The sequence below is a fragment of the Cnephaeus nilssonii genome (genome assembly GCF_951640355.1).
Source record: "Cnephaeus nilssonii genome assembly, chromosome: X".
Lineage (NCBI taxonomy): Eukaryota > Metazoa > Chordata > Mammalia > Chiroptera > Vespertilionidae > Cnephaeus > Cnephaeus nilssonii.
Window position 1 is genome coordinate 64,510,488 of NC_137071.1, and position 23,360 is coordinate 64,533,847.

At 39.9% G+C, this 23,360-nt stretch overlaps 1 pseudogene across 1 annotated transcript; it reads right to left on the reverse strand.

Moving 5' to 3' along the window:
- Positions 1-2,287: 2,287 nt before the first annotated feature.
- Positions 2,288-3,002, reverse strand: LOC307095320 (glutaredoxin-2, mitochondrial-like; annotated as a pseudogene). Its single transcript has 2 exons — positions 2,807-3,002; positions 2,288-2,643 (listed from the first exon to the last, which is right to left on the reverse strand). The product of its transcript is annotated as a glutaredoxin-2, mitochondrial-like (transcript).
- Positions 3,003-23,360: the final 20,358 nt, after the last annotated feature.

The window sequence follows — 23,360 nt, forward strand, 5'->3', positions numbered from 1 at the left end:
AATTAAATTAATTTGATTGTTATAAAGTAACTATATTTTAAAAATTATTTTAATCCTATATTTCTTTCTAAATAATAACAACACTAACTTGTATTATTTTTCCTCTGAATTTGCCGTAACGTAAGTCATAAGTATCACTTTCAAGGCTGGCGCTAGACTTTTTGCCGCCACTATAAAGTATAAATAATACGAGTACTGTCTGCTAAATTCAAGAAAATTTATGTATTTATGAAATAAATAAATAAATTACTTAACCTAAATTATCTGAATAGCTGATTTGTAATGACATCACTTGTTTAACTAGCTTACTAGCACGCAGTACAATGTGTATCATCTGAGAGACAGTTACAAAATGTTTTCCTCGTTGCCAATCCCAAAAAATGCCATTGTTCATTAAGTCCAAATAATGGTGGTTGAATTCTAACAACTGATCAACAATGCGAACTTTGATAAGCAGTTCTCGATAATCAGTTCTCAACAATTATTTGTTATTATTAAAGTTTAACATTATAAAATTAACAAAAATAATATAAAACTCATATCCTGGCTAAATAGCCACATGGCCGCCGAAAACCGTATATTCCCTTCCCGTTCTCCCGCATTTCCCTAGCTTGTCGTGCATTCTTTCCAAAAATCGGGACTTTTTTAAAACGCTGCGGGACGCAGGACAAACTGTTAAAAATCGGGACTGTCCCGCCAAAAGCGGGATGTCTGGTCACCTTAGGGAACCCAGAAATCTACTCCCCTCCGCCCCCCAGGAGAACATCAACATTTAATACCTGCGCATGGGGAATTCACATAGGCATGAAAACTCCCCCCAAATAGGCACCATTCATTGTGTATATCGGACAGTTGGACAAAGGAGAATGGGGCATTAGATTTCAGAAGAGAGGATGGGGGATTTCCACAAGTTGAGGAAGAGCTGCACGCAAGTGGCAGGAAAATCCCCGCTAGGCAACTCAGAAACAGTGGGACCCGGGGTATCTGGCTAACAGGCACCCGCCTAAAGCCCTGTTCTACTTCCACACTTCATTCGGATTAGGCCAAGGTAACATCCTCAGATCTCCCTGAAGCAGGTCTTTCTGAATCTCTTGGGCAGGAAAGGGGGGAAGAGTCAAAAGTTCTGAGTCTTTTGTTTCTTAATAAGCAGCTTAAAATCAATATCCCAAAAGCAGCTTCTTGGTGGCAAAACTTTGGTTCCCGTCAGTTGCATTCCAGTGTTAGAACTTATCACGTGAGAATGAAACAGTCCCAATTCTTGCTTCATCAGTGTCCCCCAATGGCAATTTAATAAATCCATGTAGGGAGCCCAAACCGCCGCCAGCTGTCTCCTGCAGGACTGTCCAAAGGTCCCGCGGTCCATGTTGACCCCAAGGCAGAAGCACCCCACTTCTCTTAAAATCCATTTTTCTCTCTCTAGGTAGCATCTCTCTTCCCGGCATCTGGTCACCGATCCCTATGACTGCGGGATCATAGGAAAATCCTTCTTAGGCATGAATAGTACGTTTCTGAATTGTTTCACACAAGGCTGACATTTTCCTCCTCCTCATTTCTGTTGAAGAGCTGCACAAAATTAAAGGCTTTTATAGACAGAAGGGGTGAGAAAGGAAGCTTACAGTGGAGAGTTAGGGGAGCAGTGGTCTCTAGGATGAATCTCCCCTCGTGCTAACTAGGAGATTCCAGGCTGACTGGCTGCCTTTGCATTTCTGGGAGGGGCCGAAACTGCAGTTAGTTTAGGTCTTAGGTATTAGGTCTTGGTTTGGTGACGTGGGCTTAGCAAAGGCGACTCCATTGTGGGCCTGCTCTCTCTTTTTTTCACACTGCCCATAGTTGCAGTTCTGTTCTTTGGAACCATTAAGTCCTTAAATGAGTGATTTTGTTTTGCTGGAATAAGTTTCATTCCATCCTACCAATTTAATATACTTCTCTGACTCCAGGAGTAAATGTGGGAGGGCCTGTTGTCGCAATACAGGACAAGGACACGTCCCTGCCAAGTTCACAACCATATCAGTGAGAGCCTTACATTTTAAAGAGAAATTACACATCAGTCCTCATCACCAAACCCTGTAAAAGGTAAGGAGTTAACTCCTTTGGAACAGTATACATAATAAAGAACACCAAATCTGCAAAATTCATATATAAATTCCCAATAAAACACATCCTTTCCTTTTCTTTTGACACAACTCCCTTCCTCCAGTTTTAAATACCATCTCTTTTGCTCAAAAAATGGCAAGCAGGAAGATGAGATTGCCACAGTGATTTATTGTTCATTATTTTAACAACGTTTTCATGAAGACTGTTCACATATTGAGACATCCTCAAACACTGTCGCCAAAATGCTTGTTGCTTTTTTTTTTTTTAAATAACACTGATGATCCAGTGGAAACAATTTTCATTCTTGGTGAAGCCTGTGGGTGTCAGTGGCACCTCCAATAAAAGTCCCATTGACAAATATTCTTGGCACAGTTCTCTCGCCAGTCATCTTGTAAAGTGCATCCTGAAACTGGCTTCCATAACCAAGCATGTCCAGTTCCACCGCTTTGTAGTTCACCTTCATGTCGTGAAAAAGCTTCTTTGCCATGTTACAGTAGGAACAAGATGTCTTTGAGTAAATCACCACACAGTTATCAGAAACTAGTGGCCCTGCACATGAACCCATGCCTCAGCTGGCTGCCCCGCCCACTGCTGCTCATAGCTCTCCACCGCACCTAGCTCACTGCCCCACCTTCCTGTAGCTTTCTACCACTCATAGCTCGCTGCCCTGCCCTCCTGTAGCTCTCCGCCCCTTGTAGCTCACTGTCCCCACCTCCTGATCGGTCGTTACATGATGGCGTCCTGACCAATTTGCATATTACCCTATTATAAGTATAGATGGTTTCATGGATCTGATTCATGGGAGCAGCTCCTGGCTTCCCCAAAGTCGACGATGTGCTGTTCCCCATCCTTGAGGCCGCCCCACTGAGCAGGCCCACTGAACCGCTCCCGCTTTGGGCAAGCCGCATCCCCCACGAAGACTGTGAGGCACCAGATCATGGTCTGAGAACAGGGCTGCAGCAAACCGAGGGGCTACAGGAAAATGCGACCCCCAGAAATCTACTTTCTAAATGCACCCTTCCTTCAGGGGATTCCAAACAGCTGGCCCACAGACCATGCTGTTCTAGACAGTTGCCCGTGCCTTTGGGCCATTCTGCAAAATATTAATACTTTAAAGAAAATTCTTAAAATGAATACTGTTTTTAGGTTTTGTGAAAATAAGCTTTTTAAATTTAGAACCAGGCCTAGTCCATCTGTTTAGCATTTGTTTCTGATATAGTGACGAGGTTGGCTATCATCACCAGGCTTGTTCTGTTGAGCAGGTAGAAATCATCGTGGAGATATTTGGAGCTCTCAACATAACTATCACCCACGGTCACAGTCAGAGAGTCACTGAGTGGCGTTACTGAACCAGCTTCCTCTCCATCTCCCTGCGCCTTCCTGCTGGGGTGGGTGAGAAAGAACAAAACCTTCTAAATGAGTCACAAAGGTGGAAGGCAGATGGTTGCTGGGGACACTGGTAGTAATGAATGACAATTACCTTCTGGGTTACAAAAGGCAAGGATACAAGGAATTCTAGATTACTGCAGTCCTTGCACCAATACCTGCATATATTTGCTCTCCTTCACAAGCCTTCTTCTGGCTATAGCCTATAGTTCCTTTCAGTTTCTCTTTTCAACAAACCACCACCATTTATTGCACATAAACATCAGGCCAGGAACTCTAATGTGCTTTACATATATATGTACATATGTACATATTCCATTTCATCATCCCATGAACCTTGATAAAGTTAATTTGCATATCAGGACCCACAAATGGAGGCCATTTCAGTGGCCTGGTCCATGTCACAAATCTAAACCTAAGGCAGCCAGCACTTCGAGCAAACCCTTCACTGTCAAGGAAACCATCACCAACCACAACCCCCCAACTCAGCTTTAGAGGGCTTAGTTTACCAGAGGAAATAGGACCTGCTGGCCAAGCCTCCCCTATTTTTGTGTTGCCTCTTCTGACGCTCTATAACACTCGCTCTTATTCTCCCCATCAATGGGTTGCTTTCCCTCAAATAAAGGACATCAAACTCATCACAAAATTGTTTTCATTTTGTCACTTGACAACTCAAATGAGATGGGTACTATTTCATCTCCTTTTTCCAAATAGGGACGATGAGAAAAGAAAGGCAAGACAAGTTAGCCAAATACACACCATGCTAAAATAGGAACTCTACGAGGGCAGGGGTTTTTGTTTTTTATTTTTTTTCCACAACTGTTACTAAGTAGTTTGAGCATCCAGAGCAACATTTGCAACGTAATAGTCAGCCAGTAAATGTTATATATACCAATAAGAAGTACCTATCTGTATTTTTGTCTGGGGTCAATTATATACAGAAAACATAAATCCACTCAGGCTAGGTTAGGCAAACGGGATTTGGGTTTAGAAACAGAGAAAAATCTCCCAGGCCCCTTATGACAGGAAATACAGGCAGACCACGTGGGCACTAAAAAAAAGTAGAGAAAGAGCGTCTGTTTCTGTTTCTTTGGGGCCTTGAGGTTTTTCAAATGAGCTACGTGTCTGCTCTCAGTTTCCTTTCTGCAGATAGAAGCTTCACCACAAATTTTCCAGCTCCTCTTCCTTTGTCACATAAGTTTGCACATTAATTCGGTTTGCCATAATAGTAGCTCAGACTTCAACTTTACAGATGCCAGGTGAAACAGTTTCTCTTGCCAATTTTCATGGGCAATTGGACCAGGTTTCCATCTGGGGTCTTATTAGCTGTGATCAGAAGGTGGAGTCACGTGAACTACCCCCTCCATCTAGTGGCTAGATTTCCTAAAGGAGTTACGCAGGCAAGGAGGGTCTGACTGACATCTCTAGGCTAGGCAGGGGCCAGAGACCCCGAGCGGCATTGGAAGAGCTCTGCTCTGTGCCAGGGGCAGCCAGGACAGAGGTCAGTGCGCTGTTTCTGTAAAGGGCCAGATGGTAAATATTTTAGTCTTTGAGGGCCAGACAATCTGTATGGGCAACTACTTAACTCTGTGATTGTAGGAAAAAAAGCAGCCCTAGACAGTAAATAAAAGAACGAGGGTGGCAATGTTCCAATACAATATAAAATACAAAAGGCAGCAGGCTGCCTTTGGCCTGAATGGTGTAGTTTGAAGACCCCTCTCCTTGACAAAGGCCCCACCAGGAAATATGACACTTGTCCGTATTCCCATCAAGCCAGCTTCTGGGTTGCTGGACTAATGCTATCTTGTTTTAGCTGATTTCTTCTCTTTTTTAGTGATGATGTGCCTACTTATTAAGACGCAGAACATCATGTTTAACGGGGGATGCAAGTGCTTTGCTCAGCTACCTTAAGGACCAAGTCATACTTGTCTGAAGAGCTAAGTGGGAGGGAGTGATAGTGCCAGGGTGGTGCAATTAGCGAAGCTCAAAGGGCCATTTTCATAGGAACCATTTGTGTGCTCCTCCTCCGCCCCCTCCCCCAAACCAGACCAGCGTCTTAATGGGGAAAGATTCTCGTGGGTGCTGTGTTCTCTCCCTCTACACAAGGTACCTTTTCCAAAGCCTCTTAACACAGCATGAAAAATAAAATAAGGGTCCAAAACAGGATGGGAATTGGAACCCATGTGTGTCATCATCGACTGCATGGATTATTTGTCAAGTTAGAAAGGCAGAGTGTTTTAAATGTAGTTTTATTTTAAGGAGCCCGTGTTTGTCGATGCAGCCCATGTGGCCAGGGCTAAGCTTGTAATAGCTTCACAAGCTCTGTGAAGAAGCCCCAATTTCTCTCTGAAAGTGGTTTTGTCATACTGTAATATAAAAGGATAAGGGAGTAATCTGCCCGTGTGTGGCTGGGTGGATGCTGTTGCCTGCAGTTTATTATATTTAGGTAATGCTTAACTGCACACTTGATAGACATTACTTTTATGTTGTGGCTCCTGGACTGTTTTATACTCCTTGGTCATTATGCTAAGAAATGAGACTCTCTTACCTTTCAGAGTTAGAGTCCCCTGCTCTTAGCCCATGTCCTAATAAAAGATTCTGACACTAACTATAAAGCTAAGCTCCCTCTTTCTCAGCTAAAAAGAGGATGCGTCTACTCTGAACAGGCTTGGGGGCCTGAAAATGTATGGATTTGCCAGTAAGATAGCAAGGTACCCGCTGAGCCAACACATTAATTAAGTGCTGTTAAACAGAGTTGTCCTCCAAGCCTGTGGCAATTGTGCAGCTGGGGGGAAGGCAGGGAGGAGGAGGCGATTCCAACAGCTGTGGTAAGCACTAGCTCCTACTCATCTCTTCAAAGCCAAGGTTGGAGGGCTGTGCCACCCTCCTGCACCCAGCTCCTTCCTTAGGCAGTGAAAGTCTTGCTTGCTGGACTTCTCCCATCACCCCCACTCCCTTGACAATGAGCTGTGCCGTGGGTAACTTAGCCCAAGAAAAGAAAGATTAGGGTAAGTGATCGAACCGGTCTTTCCAAGTCACAGCCAAAGCAATCACTGCAATCTGATTCTCACAAGTTATACGGGGCAGAATGACATTTTATGCACTTGAAGAACAGCTCCCTTAGTAAATTGACTTAAGGTTGCTTGCTCTTTGTTTGTTTGTTTTTAATATATTTTATTAATCTTTTACAGAGAAGAAAGGAGAGGGAGAGAGAGTTAGAAACATTGATGAGAGAGAAACATCAATCAGCTGCCTCCTGCACACTCCCTACTGGGGACGCAATTGAGTGGCATTTGTACATTCACAATGTTGTGCAACCACCACATCTCTCTAGTTCCAAAACATGTCCATGATCCCCAGTAGGGGGTGTGCCCACAACCAAGGTACAATCCCCAGTAGGGGGTGTGCCCACAACCAAGGTACATGCCCTTGACCGGAATCAAACCTGAGACCCTTGAGTCCGCAGGCCAAGGCTCTATCCACTGAGCCAAACCAGTTAGGGCTGCTCTTTGTTTTTAATAACCTCAAACTTACAGAAAAGCTGTGCTTACATTACAAATAACATTTTTTGCACTGAACCATTTAAGAGTAAATTGATGCTCCACACACCCCATAATACTAGCGCAGTGCCTATTTCCTACAAACAAGGACATTCTCCTACATAACCACAATATTACCACCCACCCAAATCAAGACATTCATTACTACCATCACTTCCTAATAATCCATTCAAGTGTTGCCAGTTGTCCCAATAATGTCTCCTAGAGCAAGAGGATCCAGTTCAACATACGGTGTTTCATTTGCTTGTTATGACTCTTAACCCTTTTGAGTCTGGGCCAGTTCCTTAGTTTGACTTTGACTATCTTGACCTTGCCACTTTCCTAGATTACAGGTCAGTTATTTTGTAGTCTCTCCCTCAATTTGGGTTGCTGATGTTTTGTCCTAATGCATATTGGGTTTGAACCTTTGGCAGAAACATCACAAAAATGATGCTGCATTCTTCCCATGCATCCTATCATGTGCCACATGATTTCTATTTGTTCCATTATTGGTGTTCATTTTGAGCATTTGATTAATGTCTTCCAGGTATCTCTGTTGTAAATTTAATCTTTCTCCCCTTAGCACATTGTGAAATTAAAAAAAAATAATAATTTTAGCCCTAGCTGGTTTGGCTTAGTGGATAGAACATCAGTTGTGGACCAAAGGGTCCCAGGTTTGATTCCCGTCAAGGGATGTACCTTGGTTGCAGGCTCCTCCCCAGCCCAGACCCTGGTTGGGGTTCGTGCAGGAGGCAACCAATCGATGTGTTTGTTTCTCTCTGTCTTTTCCTCTCTCTCTTCCACTCTCCCTAAAAAATCAATGGAAAAATATCCTCAGGTGAGGATAAAAATAAAATAATTTTAGATTTACAGCAAATATATAGTATTGCAAGTCTCAGGTATTCACCATTGACTTTCCCCTAATGTAAGCATCTTCGGTGACCATATTAATATTTATGAGAAGGCATACCGAAGCCATGTAGAAATCCATTCCTCATCAAACTTTCAATGTATTCATTTTAAAAAATTATATCACAAGGGGCTCAGGACTTTTTTTTTTTATTGAATGGATAATAATCCATTACTATTGCCCTGGCTGGTTTGGCTCAGTGTATAGAGCGTCGGCCTGAGGACTGAAGGATCCCAGGTTTGATTCTGGTCCGGGGCACATGCCCGGGTTGTGGGCTCAATCCCCAGTTGGGGGTGTGCAGGAGGCAGCCAATCAATGACTCTCTGTCATCATTGATGTTTCTATCTCTCTCTCTGTCTCCCTTCCTTTCTGAAATCAATAAAAATATATTTAAAAAATAATAATCCATTACTGTCAATAACTACTTCTTTGCTGACTTTTATTGAGGTGAAATTCACATAACATAAATTTGACTAGTTCAAAGTGAGCAATTCAGTGGCATTTGTACATTCACAATGTTGTGCAACCACCACCTCTCTCTAGTTCCAAAACATGTCCATGATCCCCAAATAAAGTCCTGAGTTATTTTTCATAGTGGCTGAACCATTTTACATTGTCAGCAGTAATATATGTGGGTTTTAATTTATCCACATCCTCACCAACACTGGTTATTTTCTGTTGTTTTGATTCTAGCCATCCTAGTGGGTGTAAAGTGATATCTTATAAGGTTTTGATTTGAATTTCCCTAATGACTGATGATATTGAGCACCTTCATGAGCCTGTTGACTATTTGAATATCTTCTATACAGAAATGTCTGTTAAAGACCTTTGCCCATTTTTACATCAAATTGCTTGTCTTTTTGGAGGTTGAGTTCTTTATGTATTCTGTAAGAGAACTCTATGGGAGTTCTTTATATATTCTAGATAATAAACCCTTAGCAGAGATATGATTTGTAAACATTTTCACCCTTTCTGTAGGTTGTCTTTTGATTTTTTTGATAATGTTCTTTGATGCAAAAATATTTTAATTTTGATGTATTCCAACTTATCTGTCTTTTTTCATGCTTTTGATTTTATATTTAAGAATCCATTATCAAAAACAAAGTCATGAAGACCTTTGTGTTTATTTCTATGAGTTTTACATATTTAGTTCTTTATTTAGGTTGTTGATCCATTTGGGGTTCATTTTTTTATGTGTAGGTAGGGGTCCAACTTCATTCTTTTGCACATGGATATCCAATTGTCCCAGAATCATTTACTAAAAAGACTATCCCTTTCCCCCATCAAATGGTCTTGGCACCTTTGCTGAAAATTAATAGGCCATAAAGGTATGGTTTTACTGGTGGACTTCCAATTCTATTCAGTTGGTCTATATACCTATTGTAATGCCAGCACCACAGTATTTTGGTTACTGTACATTTGTAAATAAGTTTTGAAATTGGGAAGTGTGAGTGCTACCACTTTGTTATCCTTTGGGGACTTGATAGGAAACATTCACTCTATAGATTACTTTGAGGAGTATAACCATCTTAATAATATTAAGTTTTCCAATTCATGTACATGAGATGTATTTCCATTTATTTATGTCCTCTTTATTATCTTTCAACAATATTGTATTATTTTTAGTGTACAAGCCTTGCTTCCTATTGGTTAAATTTACTTATATGTAGTTTATTCTTTTGGATATTATTGTAAATGTAAATGTTTTTATTAAATTCCTTTGGATTATTTATTACTCTTTTATTTTTAAACACTGTTTTTAGTGAGTTGATCTGGTATACTGTGACATTGTTCAATTCTTTTAGTAGCCCTAGTTTGTTTGTGGGTTCATTGGTATTATCTACATAAAGGTTCATGTCATCTATAAATTCAATATTTATTTTGATGTTTAAATTGTCCCAGATTTGCCCTGTGGGAGACTCATTCAAACAGTAGACTCCTCTATCCTTTAGACATGTCCTCATCATTCTTTGAACACCTCCTTACTTCTAGCTCACTTTGTATTTTCCCTACCTTAGCCCCCAAATCAGCTGTTTCTCCCAAGAGTCATTGTTCCTTTCAGTGGAGAAGGGTACTGATGAATCAAGATCTGAATGGTAGATGTGGTCATTGTCACTGTTCCCAGGCCCTCTCCATAAATAGAACTAGGGAACATATATATACTATATATATACATATACGCACAGATGAACGTTTGTATTTCATTTTACTTGTATATCGATAGTCATAACTTCACACCAAAACTAATTGCAATTCACCACCACAGGTTTCATTCTAGTTTTTTCCTTTTCCATATCTTAACTTTTCTCAGACAGTGAAAAACCTTGTTCCCATTATTCTTAACATATTTACTTATTTGATAAATCCTTCAGCATGTACTAATTTCCCATTGTTGGTGTTCCGTCCTCCTCTGAGCCAATATTCTTAGCCCACTTGGGCTTTGAACTCCATATTACACTGCTGTCATTGTCCCCAATGTGGATCCCTTCTACTTCTGCTTATGCTCTGGCAGAACTTACTAGACTGTCTCCCATGCAGGCTCAGGTTCTGACGCTCCTCTCCAAGCTACTTCTTACTAAGCTGTCCCTCCACAGGGCAACCTCTCCACTCTGTTTTGCTCTGGTACTCTTTATTTGGTCACCCATATATGTGGATGCTCCCCTCATCTTGCTTTGCCTCCAACACCCTTCTCTAGACCCATCCCTCACCGTATGGATGCCTACCTTGCTTGAACCCTTCTAATGAATTCAGGACCAAATAGTTCAGGAAGGAAAGGGAAAGGAAGTGGAAGAGGAAGTATGTTTGTTTTGCTGAGGTAAACAAGATTATCAGTTTAGATGCTCTTATTTCTAAATCTTTCTTTTATTGGCACAACCTAAGTTGGAAGTAGGGATGGGGATATTTAGTCCCATTTACTACCCAATATTGCGTTCCTTAGCATCTCTGACAAGGAGTTATCTACCTACTGCTTGAAAAGCTCATGTTAATCATAATAGAAAAGAGTTACACTATATGAATATTTAACACAGGCATATTTAACAATAAGCACTCATATCAGAAAGAAGAAACAAAGGGGTTGCAGAGGAAGAAGAAGGAGGGAAAAGAAGAGAGAAAGAAAAAGAGAGGGAGAGAGAGAAAACACCATGAAAACAGTGCTGTTAATTTTATTCTCCTTTGTACTCAATGGGTGCATGCCCTGGACTGAACATTCAGTCATCATAGCATTCCTATAAATCAGCCACTATAAACCCAATTTTATATATGAGAAAACTGAGGCTTGAAGAGATCAGCTCATGCCCAAGTCACACAGCTAATATGTATGGCAGGGCTGGAATTCTAACTTGTCTGAATCAAAAGTTATGTATTCCTGCATCCAACTTTGGATTGCCCTGACAATTAGAATGTTTTATTTGTTTATAGAATTGAAAATCTGTCTGCATAACGTTTTTCAACCCATTGGTCTTGGTTTCACCCCTCAGGGATGTAAAAAACAATTCTAATTGCTCTTCCACATGACAGCCCTTAAAATATTTGTAGACAGCTATCATATCCCCTGAGTTTTCTGCTCTCTAGGCTAGACATTTCTAGTTCCTTCAACCATTTCTCTTATGAGTGAGAAAATGCCTTTCCTATTGCTTGTTGCACTGCACTAATCTAAAGTAAGAAGGAGTCAATTCTTGCCCCAAACATATTCTATTGTATCCAGGGCAGAAGGAAAATTAGACATTTGTTTTTGAACTGAAATAGCAAACATGGAATTCAGTCTGCCTTCCACTGCAGATGCTTATAGATTCTGAGACATAAGTGCGACATTCTCTTTTTCACTTAGGTCTTTTTATATATAAGGCCAAGCCATTGGTCCAGACCCCATTCTCCTTTATTTTTTAAAGTATGTTTTTATTGATTTCTTAGGGAGGAAGAGAGAGTGAGAGTGAGAGGGGAGAGAGGGAGGGAAGGATGGAGGCACAGAGAGAGAGAGAAAGAGAGAGAAACATCGATGTGAGAGAGGAACATCAATCAGTTGTCTCCTGTACACACCCTGACCTGGGACTGAGCCTGCAACCTATGTATGTGCCCTGTCCAGGAATCAAATCTGAGACCTTTCAGTGCACGGGACAACACTCAACCAACTGAGCCACATTGGCCAGAGTTAGACCCCTTTCTTCTTTTGAGGAAGGTCCAGGAATTTCCATGATAGATTACCACCAACTATCTGTTGCTGAGAATGTGTACTATTATGACTAGCTCAATACATTTCAAAAATACCTGGGGTTCATATATCTGATAAAGGTCTAGTAGCCAGGTATATAAAGAACCCTTACAACTCAACAACAAAGAGACAAACAACTCATGGAAAACATGGACAAAGAACTTGAGTAGAACAGACATTTCTCCAAAGAAGATACACAAGTGGCCAATAAGCACATGAAAAGATACTCAACATCATTAGCCATTAGGGAAATGCAAACCAAAGCCACAATGCAATACCACTTCACACTCACTAGGATGGCTAAAATAAAAAAGTGTTGGTGAGGATGTGGAAAAATTAGCACTATTTCTTTTCAGCTTCAGCTTCATTTATTTCTTTTGAACATCTTTTGAAACAAATAACAGCCTTGAATGACAGAAATGGGGAAAAACACTGTGTTTGCCAGGTTATTGTGTTTAGTGAGGTGAAATTCACATAACAAAAATTGAGCTTTTTAAAGTGTAAAATTAAGTTGCATTTTGTACATTCACAATGTTATACAACTATCACTTCCACTTAGTTCCAAAATATTTCCACGTTGCTGGTAGAAATGTAAAATAGTCCAGCCATTATGGAAAACAGTTTGGTAGTTGCTCAAACATTAAACATGAAAATACCATGTGACCCAGAAATTCCACTCCTAGGTATATACCCAAAGGAATTAAAAACAGGTATTCAAAGACTTGCACACAAATGTTCATAGCATCACTGTTGTCAATAGTCAAAAGGTAGAAACAACCCAAATATCCATCAACAAATGAGTGCATAAACAGATACACCGTGCAATGGAGTATTGTGCAGACCTAAAATGTAATGAAGTGCTGACACATGCTACCATGTGGATAAACCTTGAAAACATACTAAGTGAAAGAAGCCAGACACAAAAGACGACATGTTGCATGACTACATTTATATAAAACTAGAGGCCCGATGCATGAAATTCGTGCAAGAGTAGGCCTTCCTTCCCCCAGCCGCCGGCACTGGCTTCCCTCTAGCATCCGGGACTCAGGCTTCCCTTGCAGCCCCAGCTTCGTCTGGAAGGTTGTCCAGTCTAATTAGCATATTACGCTTTTATTATTATAGATATCCAGAATAGGTAAGTCCACAGTCAGAAAGCAGATTAGTGGTTGCTATGGGCTGGAAGGAGGAGTAATGGGGAATTACAATTTAAAGTATAGAGAGTCTCCTTTTAGAGCAATGAAAATATTTTGGAACTAAGTGGAAGTGATAGTTGTATAACATTGTGAATGTACAAAATGAAACTTAATTTTACATGTTAAAATGCACAATTTTTGTTATGTGAATTTCACCTCATTAAATGCAATTACCTGGCAAACAGTGTTTTTCCCCATTTCTGTCATTCAAGGCTGTTATTTGTTTCGAAAGATGTTCGAAAGAAATAAATGAAGGTGAAGCTGAAAAGAAATTGTGCTAGCTTAGGAATATGGTAACTGTATGTTATCTGAGCCAGGGCATGTATTTCCTAGCCAGATTGTTCTGAAAATTATGCTCCTTAAGTAAAATGATGACAATTAGAATGAAATGGCCACAAACATCAGGCTTCATGGAGGAGAATATTTATCCCTTAAATATTTTGTTGTTAAGTCAGGGCATTTCTCCATTACGTACTATTCTGAATGGAACCAATCCTTATTTTCTGGAAGAAATCAATTTTAACTAGAACCACTGCATTTCAAATTTCCATGCAGCGCAAGACTAACTTAGTATTCATCAATATTTGCCATACATACTTTCACTCGCAAGGTGTTTTCTTCCTGGATTCAATGGTCTATCGGAGAGTTGTGAAAAGGGAAAAATTTCAAGGTCCCTCCAAAAGAGCCAGATTTTACTTCTGTTCCACATTCATTAAGTGAACATCACATACCTTTCATTGTTAATGAGCCAAATTCTCCTAAGGCTCCCACTCTTCCCTGAGAGAAACGGCATCCACTTACTGCAAGTGTGCCAGTTGGAAAATTACAGCTCCCCTGTTCTGGGACCCTAGAGAAAATTAAAACACTTTCCTGGATCATCAAAGTTTTTCTCACATGTAGTTAGGAAAAACAATGAAAATATTTAGTAAAACTTACATGTTCTATGTACATATGCTGAGTTGAACAGCTAAAGCTAGATTGCTGTCTGGGGAGTTAGTGGAAAAGATAACTTTCTCGGAATGCTAAGGTTAGGGTAGGTAACTGCAAGTTCCTTTCTAAAGTATCAAAAAGAGCTCGGCCGGCTTGGCTCAGTGGTTGAGCATCAACCTATGAACCAGGAGGTCATGGTTTGATTCCTGGTCAGTGCATATGCCCGAGTTGGGGGCTCAATCCCCAGTGTAGGGTGCAGGAGGCAACAGATCGGTGATTCTCTCATCATTGGTCTTTCTTCTTTCTTTCTTTCTTTCTTTCTTTCTTTCTTTCTTTCTTTCTTTCTTTCTTTCTTATCTATCTATCTATCTATCTATCTATCTATCTATCTATCTATCTTCCTCTCTGAAATCAATAAAAATATAAAGTATCAGGAAGAAACTTTTTTTTTTCTTCCTAAAGTTGGAAGGGTGCATGGGTATTATTTTAATTATTGCTCAGTATTACCTATAGCAAAGCCACCATTTCATGCACAATTGCCACCATGTATGTTTCTGTAGACCTTCACCTTCCTCTGGTTATATAGGGCACATGCCATGGTACCCGACAAAGAGGGATGCCAATGAACTCCATGGACAATCTGCTATCTGAATTAATCAGTTTCTAAGGGGCATATGAGTATCAGAAGAACTTACAGTAATTGTTCAGTCAGTTAGTAAATTAGCAGGATAAGCCATTATATTTAAATTGATTTTTCTCTTCTTCCTTTTCCTTCCCTTCAGTTGACTATAAGCATATTTTTGTGATTATACATCACTACAGACTGACAATCATTGAGTAACAAAAACAATTTTACCACCGAATCTATCATCTGGCTCATTACTACCACATTACACATATGGGAGAAATGCATACAGAATGCACGAAGTAAAATGGTGTTGCAAAAAAAAAAAAAAAAAAAAGCCAGATTTATTTTTAAGAAAGGGAAAAAATACAACTAAGAATAATGCATGTTCTCATCTCCTTTGCTTCAAGGTTTTATCCTCAAATGTTTTTGTTTGCTTCCTTGTTTGTCAATGACCCTTAAGTGACTGTAGAATGGCACTAATATTGTTAGAATGGAGTTGCTACTGTGCTTCCCATCTACTATCTATTCATCATGCTTTCCCATCCTGCTAATTTGATGGAGAGATGGATAAACAGAATTCCACTAGAGGTCTGCTATTCTTCAAGATTACTGGTGCATTTCATATTCAAACTCCCCTACTGTAGATTTTGAGGTTATGCTTCCTGTTCTAGTTACTATTGCTACAAATCATTTCAAACTGTAGAGGCTGGAAACATTGACAATCATGTCGTCTGAGAGTCAGAGAGGGTTCATCTGGGAGACTCTGGCTTGGAGGCTCTCATGCAATTGCAATCAGACAGTGGCTGGAGCCAGAAGGTGGTGGGCTGAAGCAGAGGGGGCTGGCCAGGCCTCACTCTCACTTCCTGCAATTTCAATGCTTCTCCTAATGGTAGAGTTCTAGCAACAGGGGAAAGGGAGACATATGTAATGCTTTCAATAATAAAGAATTCTAGCATAGGATAGTTTGGGCTTCCTCAGAGTGTGGCAGCCTTGAGGCTGCTGGACTGCTTATCGGGTATCTGAAAGCTTTAAGAGTGATTATTCCATTGTGAACCGGGAGGTCATGGTTTGATTCCTAGTCAGGGTACATGCCCGGGTTGCGGGCTCAATCCCCAGTGGGGGGTGTGCAGGAGGCAGCCGATCAATGATTCTCTCTCATCATTGATGTTTCTATCTCCCTCTCCCTTCCTCTCTGAAATCAATAAAAATATACATTTTAAAAAGAGTGATTATTCCAGCAAGCAAGGCAGAAGCCACAACACCTTTTAAGACCTACCCTCATAAATTCTGCTTCATTATTTCTATTTCATTACTGATTGCAAGCAGGTCACAAAACAAGCCCGCTATAAGGAGGGAGGAATAGACTGTGCATCTTGAAGGAGGAGTGGAGACTTTCCAGAGAGCATGTGGGATGGGAGCTATCACCATAGCCATCTTTGGAAAACACAATCTATCAAACCTCCTACGATCACAGGTTTTCCTCCATTTTGTTCTCCTCTAAGTCTACAGTCAATTGAAATGTTTCCCTTTTGTAATCCAAGGTAACAACACGATGAAGTATTTACCAGGGTCTGACATGCATATGGTGCTATGCCAGACGCTTTCTGCTTGACACAAAAAATATTGTGTTTTTCCCCTCTAACAGATTATCTCTAAATGTAATGGAAACAGATAATAAACATCTTATTTGCCTTTTGTTCAAGTAAAAGAAAATGGGAAAGAGCAATAAAATAAACTGACATTCTTTTTTTATTTTTTATCTGTTTTTATTTTATTTTTCAAATAATTTTTTACCACATTATTAAAATCACACCCTAAGAGACCCTTCTCTTTAAGAAAGGGAATATAAATGCATTTAATGAAATATTATGTTACTAGATTTTTCACTTAGGAATTAGGGAATACCATCAATAACATTGTCATAAGTATGTATGGTGTCAGGTGGTTACTAGACTTATCAGGATGACCACGTCGTAAGTTATATAAATGTCTAATCACTACGTTATACACCTGAAGCTAATATATCATATGCCAAATGTAATTGAAAAATAAAATCTATATTTTAAAAAATCAATAAAAAAGTAATGGGATACTAACTCAATGTAGCTTAAGAAAAATAAAGAGGGGGAAAAGGGAGACATATGTAATACTTTAAACAATAAAAGAAAACACAGAGAGGAGGGTTGTAACAAGTCTAAAGGAGTGTCTCAGAGAACTCATGAAAAGAAATGTAGCTGGACTTCCAGAAGAAACTAAAATGAGAACTCAGATATCATCTGAGATGTCTTTATTTTCCTCTGCAGTCCAGGTTTTGCTGCTGCTGCTTTTATCCGCACCATAGAAAACATGGCAACTGCCGTGCTTAGGATTCCACGTTCTTGTCTAGCTACCCAGAAAGAAACCAGTTTTCTTGTCATCTCTATGTCCAAACTGGTTCAGCTCACTCTTGGTTCAACAATAAGCCTGACTAGGGGCGGCAGTTACAATATCTAATTCTGACAGCTTCAGCTATAATCTTATAGATCTAATGGACCAACCCTTCTAAAGGCATGCTGGGTACTCAATGCAACAGATGTTAACTATACCAAGACTGAGGGAGAATACAAAGCACTGATGCTGTGCATTGGCAGAGCAAGACACTGACAACCTAATCTTACCTAATAAAATAGTAATATGCAAATTGACCGCACCTTCACTACGCCCAAGCCACGCCCACCAGCCAATCAGGGCTAGTATGCAAATCACCCAACAAAGATGGCGGTTAATTTGCATACGCTGAGGGAGGGAGGAGTGAAGACTGAAGACAACTTAGAAGGAAGAGGGAGAAAAAGCGGAAAGCAAGGTGGCTGCCAGAGGGAAAGCACGGGCGGAGCGCGGCGGGGCGCGGCAGGGCGGAGTGGGGCGGGGTGCGGCGGGGCGGAGCGTGATGGAGCGGGGCGGGGCGGGGCGGAGCGGAGCGCGGCGGGGCAGAGCGCGGCGGGACGGGGTGGAGTGCGGCGGGCGGCAGCGGCGCGCGGGTGCAGGTGTGGCCACAACGGCTGCGGCAGTGGCCGCTTGCAGGATTGAATCCTGCAAATGGGCTACTAGTAGTATATAAAAGCTAGGCAAAGGCCTTATCAGGTCCAAACATCTTTCCCAATAATCTATCAAAAATTTTTACTGTCTTCCTTCTCCCATCATCATAGTTATTTTGGAGGATAAAGGAAAGCCAGCTCAACATTTTTAGCCATGTCTGATCCTCAGATAGACTGGTTGACACATTTTGCGTCATGACCATAACAGTGGATTCAGGTGTCTTGACCTATTGCTATGTCACAGTCAGTTGTGAGATATTAAAAGTAATATGGTGGGTTAAAAAATTCTGAAGTTTAAAAGATTCATTTAAAGAGTAAAATAAAATTAGAGCACATAAAAGGATAGCCCTATAATATGACCACCTCTTCTTCTTTGTATTCAAAATTGTTTTCTGGAGTAGGCAAGAATTACAGATTGTGCACAAGGAATTTCAGAAACCCTGATATGTTATGGGAGCTGTGTAAGTGTGTGGATGTTGTCAGACACAAGCATTGCAGTGGAGAGGAGGGTGGAAATCCCTGTATTAGGAACCCTGGGGAGCTTGAGCAAAGATACAGGACAAATCAATTTCAATTGGCTTGTGGGGGCTTAGGGAAATATGATGAGAAGCCCTGGGCAAGCTCTAGGGGAGGTGTGGTACTAAAAATAGGGAGAGAAGGCAGGGCACCAAAGATAAGCCGTACATATCTCATAATTTTGCCCCTGACATGCCTTGTTTGTTCAATCTCATTATCGTATACTTGACATGTTTGTTTTTTTTTTTAGGACAAACTTTCATATAATGAGATTCCACCTGTCTCATCAACAAGTTAATGAAAGCATTCATGAGCCATACACACAAACCCACAAGCTCATCTCCAACACTTGGTAATCTGTAGAGTACTTAAAAAAAAATCATGATTCAGTACACATGCCAAAGCCAAATTATCTTGAATTAGCAACCAAGAAAATAAATGTACAAGTAAATGGCAGAAAGGGATCACTATAGTCTATTTCTATAGGGAGGTGAACTAATAATTGGCCCCAAATGGGCTCTACGTATCTGGAGAAGTATGTGTGATATTTTTTATCCTTCACAGTTCTAGTTTGCAGTGTTGCCCTTCAAGGCAATATTCACATTGTTAAAATGAAAATGGAAAAAAAATCTTGTGAATTCTCAATTTAGGTATGCTGCTACCAGGTGGTAGTAATATGGCACAGTGATATAGTACAAGCAATAATGCACAAACTATAAACATGTGTTTAAAGAAAAGGTTAGCATCTTATACAATGGAATACTATGCTGCTGTAAAAAAGAAAGAACTGCCCTGGCTGGTTTGGCTCAATGGATATAGGGTTGTCCTGTGGACTGAAGGGTCCCAGGTTCGATTCTGGTCAAGGGCACATGCCCGTGTTGCAGGCTCCTCCCAGGCTCCGGCCCTGGTCAGGACACATGCAGGAGGCAAACACTAGATGTGTTTCTCTCACATCACTATTTCTCTCTGTCTTTCCCTCTCTTCCACTCTCTCTAAAAATGAATGGAAACATATCCTCAGGTGAAGATTTAAAAAAATAAAAAATAAAAAAGGGAAAAGATTAGCATACTACTCACATCCTCTATTTAAAAAAAGCAAAAAGAAAAACAAATAAATACAAAACAAAAAACACAAAACACTTATGACCAAAAAACTATGCTTAAGCCTCTACAGAGGTAATTTGCTTATAGCTTTTAAGATTTTCTCTTGTTTCAGTTTTGTCTTTTTAAAATATGTATGCCTCTGTACAATTTGGTATCAGTTTCACTAATCTTTAATTTTATGATATCATACTCAATTATAGCTTATAGTAAAAAAGCCAACCTACAAGTTCAGCCTTAACTGCCAGGTATTTATACTGCAGGTCAAATGACTAGGCACTTCTATCTCAGTGAAGACCTACTCTGTGTCTTTTTGTAGGCAGCCAATTCCCCTTGCCTGCCTGGTCTGAAATAAGTTCCCCCTGACTCTCCAGCTTATAAAAGCTCTACTTTTCTTCTCTAAATCTACCCAAGGAATAAGGAGAGAAATGCACATTGCTATCTGAAGCAACAGCTTGTCTTCTCCACAGTGTTATTTGCCTTAGTCCTCAATAACATTTACTAACACTTTCTCTCCCTCAACCTCTTTTAGTGGGAAAAGAGGGTAGAATGTACCCATGCATTATATGATACATCCCAATTGGAGATAGCTTAAAAACGTTATATATAGAGAGAATAAAGAGGGAATATGCTAATTGACCCTCACACTGTTGCAAAGATGGCGGCGCCCACAGCCAATAAGGAGGGAATACGCTAATTGACTGCCCCGCCCTCAAAGATGGCAGCACTGCTTTTTTTTTCCATTTTTTTATTAAGGTATTACATGTGTACATATCTTCCCATTGCCCCTCCCCCACTCCACTCCCATACATGCCCTCACCCCCCAGTGTCTTGCGTCCTTTGGTTATGCTTGTATGCATGCATACAAGTCCTTCGGTTGACCTTTTTTTATAACAGAACTCAGCCAAAGATATTCTGTCTGTTACTCATGATGTCTCTCGGGCACAGCCTTCTTCATGCTGCACAGCCCAGGCAGTGTACTTTCACTACAGCTTTCCATGACGGACAGCAGATGGTATAAAGGTTCCCCAGAAGTGAATCAGGAGAATCAGAGTCTTACTGTAATATACAGGGTGGGGCAAAAATAGGTTTACAGTTGTGACTATGTGAAACACAGAGTTTATTCTTGTATTATAATTTCTTAATTATTGTAGTATTTTCCATAGGAACCACTGTAAACCTACTTTTGCCATAGTCTGTATAGTAGCCCATTCAGGACTCTGGACTTGCTCCAAATGGGAAATTCCATTTGGGATGAGTCAAATGTTTCTGGATCGTTGGCTTACCTGTATTCTTTCTTCTTCTTCGTCTTCTTTTTTTTTTTTTTTTTTTTTGGGGGGGGGCGCATTTTTTGTGTATCTTGTACAAACAACTTATGCAAAATGAACCTCTTTCCTGACCAGTTCTGTGTCATACAGCATGATAGTGAGATGTACATCAGTTTTGGTATTGATCTGAATACTGTGAACCATTCACAGAGTTTATCCCAAAGCAATGGCTTTTGCCACCTAAATACTTACGTGTTCTTCGGGGGTAGTTTTTGAAGAAATGATACTGCAGCAAAAAGAGAAAGTGTATCCATGACTTTCAGAGGGAGTCATTTAGCAGGTGAACACGTATTACCTGGGCCTTACTATTGGAATTCTCTGTCTTCTGCGTTCTGACAACCAGACAAAAGCAAACTGAACCTTGAGAAAACCAACTGAGCAATTGCTGTGGAACTTCCTGCTTGAACTACAATTTTTTAGTCATCAACCTTTAGAAATCTTAGTTCTTTGTTTTTGCTATCAAAAAATATTTGAGTGTGGTATGTTATATCCAATTTGAAAGTATTTTTAATGTATCACAGAGAGAGCATATGCCTATCTGTTCCATTCTCATGAGCTGCAATCTTTGAAGGCAACTTCAGGTATTTCTGAAAAGAAGATAAGCAATAGAATTCAAGAAACTAGTTTGCATTTATTCCAAAAAATGTATCCCTCACCATCCTCTACTACTACAGACCTCCAATATCCAAGTCTTGCTATGACTACCTAGAGGTGGGAATAAAATTGGACATATGCTTAAACTTTTTAAAGACTTCCTACATATCAGCTCACTTATGGGAACTACCATCTTTAGTAGGTCCATGAATATAACTCTCAAGTCACACCTGTTGTTGATTCTGACATAACTAAATAGAAGAGCCAATGCATGCCAAGTGCACAAGGACTTGTGTTGGAAATGTTACTGTTTTTGTGAATTCTTCAAGTCTGATATGGACTAATAATTCTTTTGAAGCTGGTATAGTAAATTAATCCCTAGAGTTAGGAGAGCATTCATGATTGCTTTCCAAATAGTCCACTATTACTACAGATGTTCTTTAGACATTCCATGAAAAATAATTTACTTCAACTTGGGGTCAAAGCTTTACCTACTTGTTGTAAGATACGTTGGACAATATATGGTTGATTTCTGGAGCTCTTTATCAATACCAGACTCTCTCTTAGAAAATATTTGACAACTCAAATACTAGGTGTACCGGTTAATAATGCGGATTTTGTAATCAAAGAAAACACGAAAATTTCAAGAGAAACATCAAAAATTCTTTATTCAAAGTAATGTCCATCCCTAGCTATACATTTCCCCCATCTTTCAGGTAATTTGTGGATACCGTCCCAATAGAACTTTTCTTGTTTTGAGGCAAACCATTCAGAGACCCAATTTTCCACTTCTTTGTACGTTTTGAAGTGCTGCTCAGAAAGTGCGTGTGCCATCGATCGGAACAAGTGGTAATCTGAAGGAGCAAGGTCTGGTGAATACAGCGGGTGGGTTAATACTTCCCAGGCAAGATCTTTTAACGTGTCTTTAACTGGTTTTGAAGTGTGTGATGGTGCGTTATCATGAAGCAAAATTATTTTGCTGTGTCTTCTGGCCCATTCTGGTCGTTTTATGATCAAAGTGTGGTTCAAATTGACCTGGACGTTCTTTGTCTTTCACATTGAAATCATCACTTTTAAAGTGTTAAAACAGTGTTCACAAGTATCTTGAGATGGAGCATGTTCACCATAAGCTTCCCGAAGTATACAATAACTTTCAGCAGCACTTTTCTTCAAAATAATGAAAACTTCCTGCAAATGCTCTTTATTTGGCATGAAATTTGACATTTTTAAGCATAAAAATATCTATAAAGTTAAAACCTTCAGAAAATTTGACATATGAAGTTTTGAAGCTTGTTGTCAATACAACAAAATAGCATACATATCAAATCGCATATATATCAACACATGTGTAACTCCATTTATTGAAAAAAAATTCGCATTATTAACCGGTACAGTAGTAGTTCATCTTTTTCACCTTGAATTATAGGTTGGTATGTAAGAAGATGGGGCTCAGCTTGGAGGTTAATTATACTCTTTACTGAAGCAATGAGCTAATATCCACAAAATCAAGGTATAGTGTCAAATAATACTGGACTCATTTGAATGTGTTATAATCTACCTTGAAGATCTAGCAAGTGGAGTTTATGAGAAAGGCATCAGACCACTGTAGAATAAGAAAAACATTCCATAGCCTTAGGAACAAAAAGATTTGGAATTATAGAAGAGAAATAAGGGAAGATGCAAAGACATATTGGGCTCTTAACTGATTTATTCTTTCCACACTCTGAAGTAGGCAAGAAAAATGATATTATCCACCATCATCATACCTAAGTGCTGGTGCAGTTATTGAGAGTTACCAAGTAGAGCTTGTTGGTGACATTTTAAAAATTATCTCAGATAAATTAAAAGTGCTTACTTC